Below are 9889 nucleotides of genomic sequence, written 5' to 3' on the forward strand. Positions count from 1 at the left end.
TCATAATTCGCATTTCACTTTGAGCCTCAATGAGAATTCACATGTCTTGTCAAAAATACATTTTACAAGTAATGGACGTTAAATGTGAGATATACACAAACCTACACAGTATTACTGCTTTATAAATGATATGTACAGTATATGTAGAATTAAAAAACTAGCTGATGTACAAGAAATTTTATTGCAGTTATGAAACTGATATAACGCGCATATAGTAAGACATATTCGTCTCACCAGGAATTCTCAGTCTTCTTTTGAATAATCTATAAAGTACCTATCAAAGATGTACATTACATATCAAAGGTGTACACTACATATCAAAGGTGTACAGTACATATCAAAGGTGTACAGTGCATATTCAAGATGTACAGTACATATCAAAGGTGTACAGTACATATCAAAGGTGTACAGTGCCTATCTAAGATGTACAGTACATATCAAATGTGTACAGTACATATCAATGATGTACAGTACATATCAAAGATGTACAGTACATATCAAAGGTGTACAGTACATATCAAAGGTGTACAGTGCATATTCAAGATGTACAGTACAAGGTGTACAGTACATATCAAAGGTGTACAGTACATATCAAAGGTGTACAGTGCCTATCTAAGGTGTACAGTACATATCAAAGGTGTACAGTACATATCAAAGGTGTACAGTGCATATTCAAGATGTACAGTACATATCAAATGTGTACAGTGCCTATCTAAGGTGTACAGTACATATCAAAGGTGTACAGTGCCTATCTAAGATGTACAGTACATATCAAATGTGTACAGTACATATCAAATGTGTACAGTACATATCAAAGATGTACAGTACATATCAAAGATGTACAGTACATATCAAAGATGTACAGTACATATCAAAGGTGTACAGTGCATATTCAAGATGTACAGTACAAGGTGTACAGTACATATCAAAGGTGTACAGTACATATCAAAGGTGTACAGTGCCTATCTAAGGTGTACAGTACATATCAAAGGTGTACAGTGCATATTCAAGATGTACAGTACATATCAAAGGTGTACAGTACATATCAAAGGTGTACAGTACATATCAAAGGTGTACAGTACATATCAAAGGTGTACAGTACATATCAAAGGTGTACATTACATATCAAAGGTGTACACTACATATCAAAGGTGTACAGTACATATCAAAGGTGTACAGTGCATATTCAAGATGTACAGTACATATCAAAGGTGTACAGTACATATTCAAGATGTACAGTACATGTCAAAGATGTACAGTACATATTTAAGATGTACAGTGCCTATCTCAGTTTTTAATGTTCCTGAAAACCACTGGTTTTTGCTGGTTAATTTGCTCATAGTGCAGTTTGATTTTGTGAGAGAGAACATAATTATAATCTTAATATACTTGTCATAGAATGTTTCCGGCCTACACCATTGTTTTGCCATCAGTATTTAGAGGCGTATAATATATTATAGTTGCGTGCCAGTCATAAAGATAGTGATCGAATGCAAACTTATAAATAAACGGTAAAACGATGTTTGTTCTATATTTCATAATATATGTGTTATCGTTGAGATATTCATCATTCCGTTTTACGTACGCTTATGTATATTATGTATATGGATTTTAGGGATAGATTATATCTAATTACTATTGTTATATCTTTCTCGAAAGTTATCTACCAGCAGTGCTTGAAGCCAGTGACCGCAGGATGGTGTATGTTGTATGGTTAGACAGGGTTTGTTTCAAATTGTGGAAAGTAGAGACACGCGTTATCAAACATAACGTAATTTAAAAAAAATCTCTGGACATATGAGGGCATATCAAAGTATTTATATTGTAACTAAAGAAGACCAGACAGGACTAAACATACCGCAGTATGCAGCAACATTTAGAAATAACACTTCGTTCCTTCCGTTATAGATATATTGTTTGACCAGGTTGGAAAACTCGTTGTTGGTAACGTTCTGATACATATCTATAACAAACATATCTAAATGATTGTGGAAAAAGTCTAACACCTTTAAAAAGTAATATTTCAATTTCTACCTAAATCAGACTCCATGAAACTACTAAATGTGATCTGTTTCGTTTACCGATGAATTTGACCAGATTAACATTGCCAGTGCTTATGAATACAAATTAGGTAAGGGGAGAAAACTCCCCAACTTCTACTAGACTGACAATATACCACAAGTATGAAATTTAAAAACATCAAAATAAGAATTTAAAACTATTAATAAAATAAAAAAAAATGTGTATTCAACATTTAATAATTGTAACTTTACGTTTCAAAAAATGGGAAGCGATTGAAGCCTGATATTTCTTTTTGTCCTCTTCGGTGTCTGTAGAAAAAAAAGGCCGACGCCGCTTCGTTTGCGAACCGGCGCACCACGTCTAGACGTTATTACTCCACGGGGAAATAATGCATACTGTCTTTGTCGCATAGTATTATTTAAATTTCCTTAAAGTTGTCGAAAAATATATTAAATTTTGTTCTTATTTAAGTTTCCACACTGAAATATCTTTCAACCTGTTACAATAATCTGCCTTCAAATGACGGACTATTTGCTTGTATGACGTCAAACGATATGATGACAATACACGAAAATAAAAGTAGAAGATAAATTGCGTCAGTTCCCATGATATAGAAAAAAGAAACGTGAATTGAAATATAAGGATTGAATTTTGCCTATGTCGATTTCATGGGATGATGAATTGAGTTGGTCTTTAGACAAATTCAACATGAACCGCTTCGTAGTTCATTAGATTTGTCTCAAGACCAACTCAATTCATCATCCCATGAAATCGTCATAAGCAAGATTCAATCCTCATATTTCTTCGCAGTTCATTAAATTTGTCTCAAGACCAACTCAATTCATCATCCCATGAAATCGACATAAGCAAGATTCAATCCTCAACTTCGTCAAACCACCATGTCTGTCTAGAACACAAAATTTATTAGAGGACAGAATACTCTAGAGTGAAGGTGGTACAGTTATCCGATAATTTGAATATTGTGACGAGTATTTAGATTAGTATAGTAAAACATGAGTATTAAACAGTATTATTTGGCATGGTGTATTGAACTCGTCTTTGTTCTAGTAATCTTATTGTCTCGGTGATTTGACCAGCTGCATTTGCAATGATTGACTGTATTTCAAGCTATATATTGAGGAGATTTGTTGCGTAGTACTTGGGCATCTATCACGTTGCCTTTTTATGTGAATGTCTTTACTGGTGACCCAGTGATTCCATAGGGGTATATGTCTTATTTCACGGTTGCGGTGAGATGTACTAATCTTATCATTTTTCACGGTGGTGGCGAAAATATGTTTTATTATAAATCTTTGTCACTAAAAAATGCATGATGGAATTCTTATCCAATTCAACTGAAATTTCCATCTTTCAGCACTATATTTCCAACTTCAACCCTCCACAACCCAATCTCAGCTCTCAGTCCAGTGTGAATGCTACTGCCAAGAACATGCGAATGCAAATGTTCAATATGTTCTTGTCCGGCAAAAAAGGTCGCCAAACTCAATCAAGAGGCTTGGAGTGGACAAAAAGTAGACCTTTGCCATCGCCGTTACATGATGTTCGACCCCGACGTACAGATCGTAACGTAATTAGAAGAGATCGCAATGACGACCGTCCGGAACGTGTATTGTCAGCGAACCCTCTGCTTTATCCATGAAATGAGCGGTGGGCAAGACTAACATCTGGGAAATTTCCCGGGTCTGACGTTTCAAGGCAATCTCTACCAGAGGTGTCGTTCCTTATGTCACAATACACCTCTGTAAACGGCTCACGGGTTACAAATAGTTGACCTCGCGGTCAGAGTCAAAGTTCAACGTAGTGCAAAAGTATGGTGACATCCCTGACATCATCAAGGAGGGACACAACTGTTGTTTTTTTATGCTATCAATCAGCATATCATTTGCGTGTGAGTTTTATGTCAGTATTGTAGCCAAATAGCAATCAGTTATCACTGACATCACGGTATATCAACGTGTATCCCAAGAACTCGTCGATAGTTGGAAAAGTGAAAGTACAAAATGTAAACGCGATGGATGGTGACTGTTCACTCAATGTTAATCTTCCGCGAAATAATCCATAACGTTTATAACCATAACATGTAATGTAGTTATTCTCCAAATAAACAAATATCTAATTTCCACATAATAATACTAAGAACAAAACAGAAAAATAATGTTATACTTTATTATTAGACACAAATACGTTTTTCAAAAATCTTGAAATGGCATGAGCCGTTTACAGAGGTGTTTTTGGGATACCGCAATTTACTCTAGGATGGATTGGTTTCAAGGATGTATCACATACCGGCTCTTCTTATGAACATACGCTGCTATTGTAGAGGGATTGCGGACTGACAATCACGGATGTGACGTCATCAAAACATGACACCGCAACGCCATGACCAGCACGCGCCTAGTCCCGTGGATTCGGAAAGGCTGTTGTTAGATGGTTTACATCTAAGTAATTATTGTTGAATTGTCCATATACATTATCTCGATAATTTGTTGGAAGTAATATATCAGCATCATTGTTCATAGTTAAGATTGCTGAAATTGCCAAAAAAATATAAACAGTTGTTGAAAATATTTATTTTGACTGGGACTTTTTGTTCAAGTTCATCTGACCCGAATGGTCAGGATGTCCTATATCCATCGTGTTTCGTCCGTTGTCGTACACCATGCTTTGTAAAACGTTAAACGTCACAACTTCTATCAGTGGGAATCAGCTGAAACCTGTCTTAAATGGTTCTGAGATGGTCCTGACAAAGTGTTGTTAATGTTGTTATGGCCATCATGGCCGCCATCTTCACAAGTTTCCACTGTTGACATTGGGCTGGAAATCTGTGGGAATGTTAAGGCAAGCCGACAAAGTACAATGTGGCAGCCACAGCGGCCATTTTGTATTTTTTATTCACCATCAAGCTATTCCAAAGCTCTCTTTGCTTTTAACGCTGAAATATTCTACACCAATTATAATTGTTTCCACTACTACGACTGCTGTTATAGAAGTGTTCAGTTCCCAGTTCTCTTGTTTCATATCCAACTTGTGCTTCATTTTAACACAATTACGTTCATATCAAGACCGTGAACAGCAGATGGAAAAGTGCCAATAAGCAATTCACATTGAATCATCATACAAGACAAAGCCTTTAAGGGATATTCTGCACATGTTGGCAGATTTCTGGCTAGATCTATGTGGAATTTCCACAAAGTACATGTTGTGTATTTGTGAATTGAAACGTATAATTTCTGTACGACCACAAGTTAACATTTTTGTTATTTATTATTTATCTATTTCACGCTGATGACTTCCGTACCAAAGAGTTTGTTTTATTTTATAGTATTAAACATTGTTAGCTTGCGAAGTTACATAAACGTGTGCAAACGTTATAATTTATAAAATTTAAAATCAAACAACAGAGACCGTTTAGAACGTGATAGAATAAGACAACGAACTCCATGCTGCTTCATCGACGATACACACTGTCAATATTGATCAATCTAAGTATGTCATGTTCTCCAAGAGAAACCCGATTTATATGAATGGAACCATCAAGACAGCGAGTATCGAGGATATCTAACTGCAAAACAGGAAATAAAAAATTCCCCGTAGTTATCAACTTACATCACTGTCAACACATTTCACAACAATCCTGATATCAGAAATAAATCCTGACTTATGGTATCGGTTCAGCGGCGACATGAAATACGATATACGATAATTTTCACTATTTAATCCTCGATATATTCATAAATTGTCAAGTCGTTGCCATGTAACTCATATAAACGCTAGCTTAAATATGGCGGCAATCTATCCATCCTATTGAGGTAGACAATCAACCTAGAAAGTAGAAAAAAAATATGATAACGACTTGCTCAAATGCGTCATCGAAAGTTAAGCGTACCCAAAAAACTATTTACATATACAGAATGTTTTATAAGTCCCCATCTCCTTTTGAAAGTTACATGTTGAAAACATCGGATGAGTCTTACGTCACTTGCCGAAATCTTTCCACGATTTCCGTTTTCATAGGCTAGATCTACTTAAGTGATCAAACACCTTTGTCATTCAGAAGGGAGACGTAATGAATTTCGGGCGTTACGCTAGGAATAAATATAACAACGCTGTAGATAGAAAGTCCACGCAGAGATACATCTGTAGTATTTTCATTTACATCCTGACCTGAATCTGTCGACAGCTTGACTTGGAAATGGGCAGACTTTTACGTCATCAATGGTTAAAAGGAGCGTTTTGATTGGCGAAAAACACGTGAAGGACCGTTTCAAACAAAAATGTACAGAACTTATTTTTTGTTGAATTTCGTTGGTATTGCGCAATTTTACCACTTTTGGGCTCCAATTATCGTCTTTTGACCAAACCAAAATACGTGATCTAATCTCCAGTATATGTATTAAACAAACATACTCTCCCCAAAATATATTACAGTGGCCGTGGTTTGAACATATACACAAGCACATTCGGAGCCTTGTCCCCTATTTTCATACCGAAATTGTGACGTCATTCCACGGCATGGAGTTTACCAAATGTTTAATAAGCCTGATAAAGAATGATTGTGCTTTCTCACCTTACTCGACAGACTTTCAGTTATAAACAACTCTTTTTATCGGAACATTTCCGTACGTCCTTTGTTCTATTTATGCTACGGTACACGTGTCAAAAAGTGAGTTTACTATCTTATACCATATCCTGGTGTATCTTAGTGTTGGCAGCTCAGTGTGTTACAGTCTATCATTATAGGACAATTTTACAACAAAGGTTTGTTTGTACAGATTTTATTTCTTTGTGCAACATGAAGCTGGACGTGTTTGATGCTCGTTAGTTTACCTGTTGGTTATGTTGTTGTATACTTTGTTCTCATTTGAGAACGTTACATTACTTACTTATACTTAGATGGTCGTTACTCTTCCGGAACACTTGGTCTTATTATCCTTGTACTTTTCCATTTCGTCATGTTTTGCACTATTTCTATCGAATTTGAGTTTTGATTACGATGATATTGACATGTTGGTATTGTTTTAGTTTCTTGATAAGTAGAGTGTCATATATGCAAGATATGGTCGTACAAGAGTTTTTTCCCTTTTTTGAGACAAAAAGTTATTTTTTTCCAGGTAAAAGTATGCTCTTATTAACACCATTTCTGATTTTTATTTCCGCTGCAGTGTGAATATAATTGTCAAATATCAGTTGATTATCCATTTAAGTTTCAATCTCTTTCTTTTCGCCATTTGTCATTACCTTGATTCGTTCTTTATAAAGTAGAATGTACAGAAACCAAGAACCATCGTGTAATGTTGTCAGTGTGGAACAGTGAAGATCCAAGGAGGCTGCCATCTGGGATTCCGCTCGACACTTTCTGTCATGGTGATGTAACGCCGTTCAGGTTAACACATTGGTGATATTGCTAGGGAAACATTACATCCAATGTTTTGCTAGGTCACGAAATGCTTTTCGTTTTCCAATCAATAAACGGTCGTCAGATACAATCTAAGTAACGGATAAATAATTTTGCAAAAGACAATGGTAAGACTCAAAAGGCGATAATGTTCTTTTTATTACTATGATTTGACCCAATGGGATAAAACCTTCCAGGATCGAAACAACACAGGCCTTTTTGTTAGCATTGCTCGGTATACATACCGTCTGGTTCAGACGAATCGGACATTTTGATCTAGATTCAACATTAAACTTTTTCTAATATATTCCTTTTCTTCAATATAGAAATTGCATCAGTCAACACATTCATTTTTTCTTGATCAGTATGGGCAATGAGTGTCTTTTTCTACCTTGCTTATGTGAATGTCCAATTCAACAGTACTGGGTTTTCAGCTGGCATGCTTCCAGAATTATTAGACGGATATCTAAAAAATAGACAAACAAAAAAAAAAAAAAAATAAATAAATAAATAAATAATAACAAAATATCGCGACAGCTTTTGCATCTATAAGTATTGAATTCGCCGAGCTCGCGTTGGTTTTTGCCTGTACTGTATTATACTGTTTGGAGAGAAGCAATGATGTGTAACGACGTGTTTTATGCTATGTTTGATACCGATCCGGCTTCATTAGGACTATCGAGCCTAGTGCAATTGTTCGATTATGCACTTACTCCTGCAGGTTTGGTTACACGTTCGTTAGTTCTTTGTAATGTGCAATTTTCCTAGAAAGCGTTTTTCAGATCAAACTCACCAATTATTAGCAGTTTGGTTTCTACCTGTTGTCTCGCGATTTCTAGCGAGAACTTCCATTATCGTCAAATCGCGTATCGTTACTGACTGAATGAAAATCAACAAGCATCAATGTAGGATCTTCCCAGTTTTCATGAATAGTTTAACAAATTGAGACAAAGGTTACCGATCACCTAGGTGCTATTGAGAAAGTAAAAAAGACGATATATCCAGAACTACAGAACTCTCTCTGATAGTATGTCAACATATTTAGTGCAGGTTAGTGAGTCGATTACATGAATCTTGAGTTTGCAACTTGGGTGTGTTTATGCGTAACAACATATGCCTCATTTGGAAAAGCATTAAAAACATGTTCTTTGAAATTCATAAAATATAAAAGGTTAAAATGTTTGATTTTGTTTCGTTCATAGGTTGTAAAATAATTTAACATAGAAATTTGACATGATTTGATAAAACTTTTTTTTCAGAATATATTATACATTGCGAAATGGAATGCCTTCTTCCATTTTTCTCAGATTTACTTCAAGAAATACTAACAAATTTAATTATGAAACGTGACAATTTATCTCTGACAACAGCTTCTATAATTATTGTTACACAGTCATTTAATTATAAAGTGACACTCGTAATTCTAGGCATTAGTGTAATAGATCGGATGTGCACGTTAAAAGTTGTCATACGCAATATTCGAGTTACAGTTGTATTTAAAGTAACGAGAATGCCATTTACATGACGTGTCTGTAGAAAGGTTTATTGAGTATAACTGTTGGCTAATGTATCTTATATAGAAACTGAAAGTTGGAATTTCCGGCTGTTCTTGTCTATTGCTGTAGATTGTGAAATACTCCGGTTTAGAAGAAAACTTGTTTAAAAGAACGTAGGAGTTCAACTATCACTTTAACATCAGGACATCGCGTATATATGGCACACAACCTAATCTGGTTACGTCGTTGGAATATTTGTTCAAAGTAACCTGGACCGACTTCAGTGAAAATGTAACCACGTAATCATCCTTGCTAACTGCGATCTATATAGTACATGCCCTAAACAAGATGAAGGGCGCAACTCTGTCTTCAGAACTTCGGAAATGAACTTTGAGGGCAAATGAAACAATGCACTGCGACATGAAACAGCAAGAACATTTGGTTTCCTATATCTAACTATAGATTATCCGTGAGGGCCGAGATGACGAGTACATACAGGTAGGTCTATAGTTTGGCATCACGATGTCTGTTTGTCAATGTCGAGAATTTTGTCAGAGTGGTTTGTTCTAAGGCATTACGTTGTCTGTTTGTCGATTTTGAGAATTTTGTTAGAGTGGTTTGTTCTTTGGCTTTACGATGTCTGTTTGTCAATGTCGAGAATTTTGTTAGAGTGGTTTGTTCTAAGGCATCACGTTGTCTGTTTGTCAATGTCGAGAATTTTGTCAGAGTGGTTTGTTCTTTGGCTTTACGATGTTTGTTTGTCGATGTCGAGAATTTTGTCATAGTGGTTTGTTCTTTGGCTTTACGATGTTTGTTTGTCGATGTCGAGAATTTTGTCAGAGTGGTCTGTATTTTGGCTTTACGATGTTTGTTTGTCAATGTCGAGCATTTTGTCAGAGTGGTCTGTACTTTGGCATTACGATGTCTATTTATCATCGTCGAGAAATTTGTCTAA

Source organism: Ylistrum balloti, unplaced genomic scaffold, assembly GCF_031769215.1.
Source record: "Ylistrum balloti isolate Yb309-2 unplaced genomic scaffold, AGI_CSIRO_Ybal_v1 Utg371088, whole genome shotgun sequence".
Lineage (NCBI taxonomy): Eukaryota > Metazoa > Mollusca > Bivalvia > Pectinida > Pectinidae > Ylistrum > Ylistrum balloti.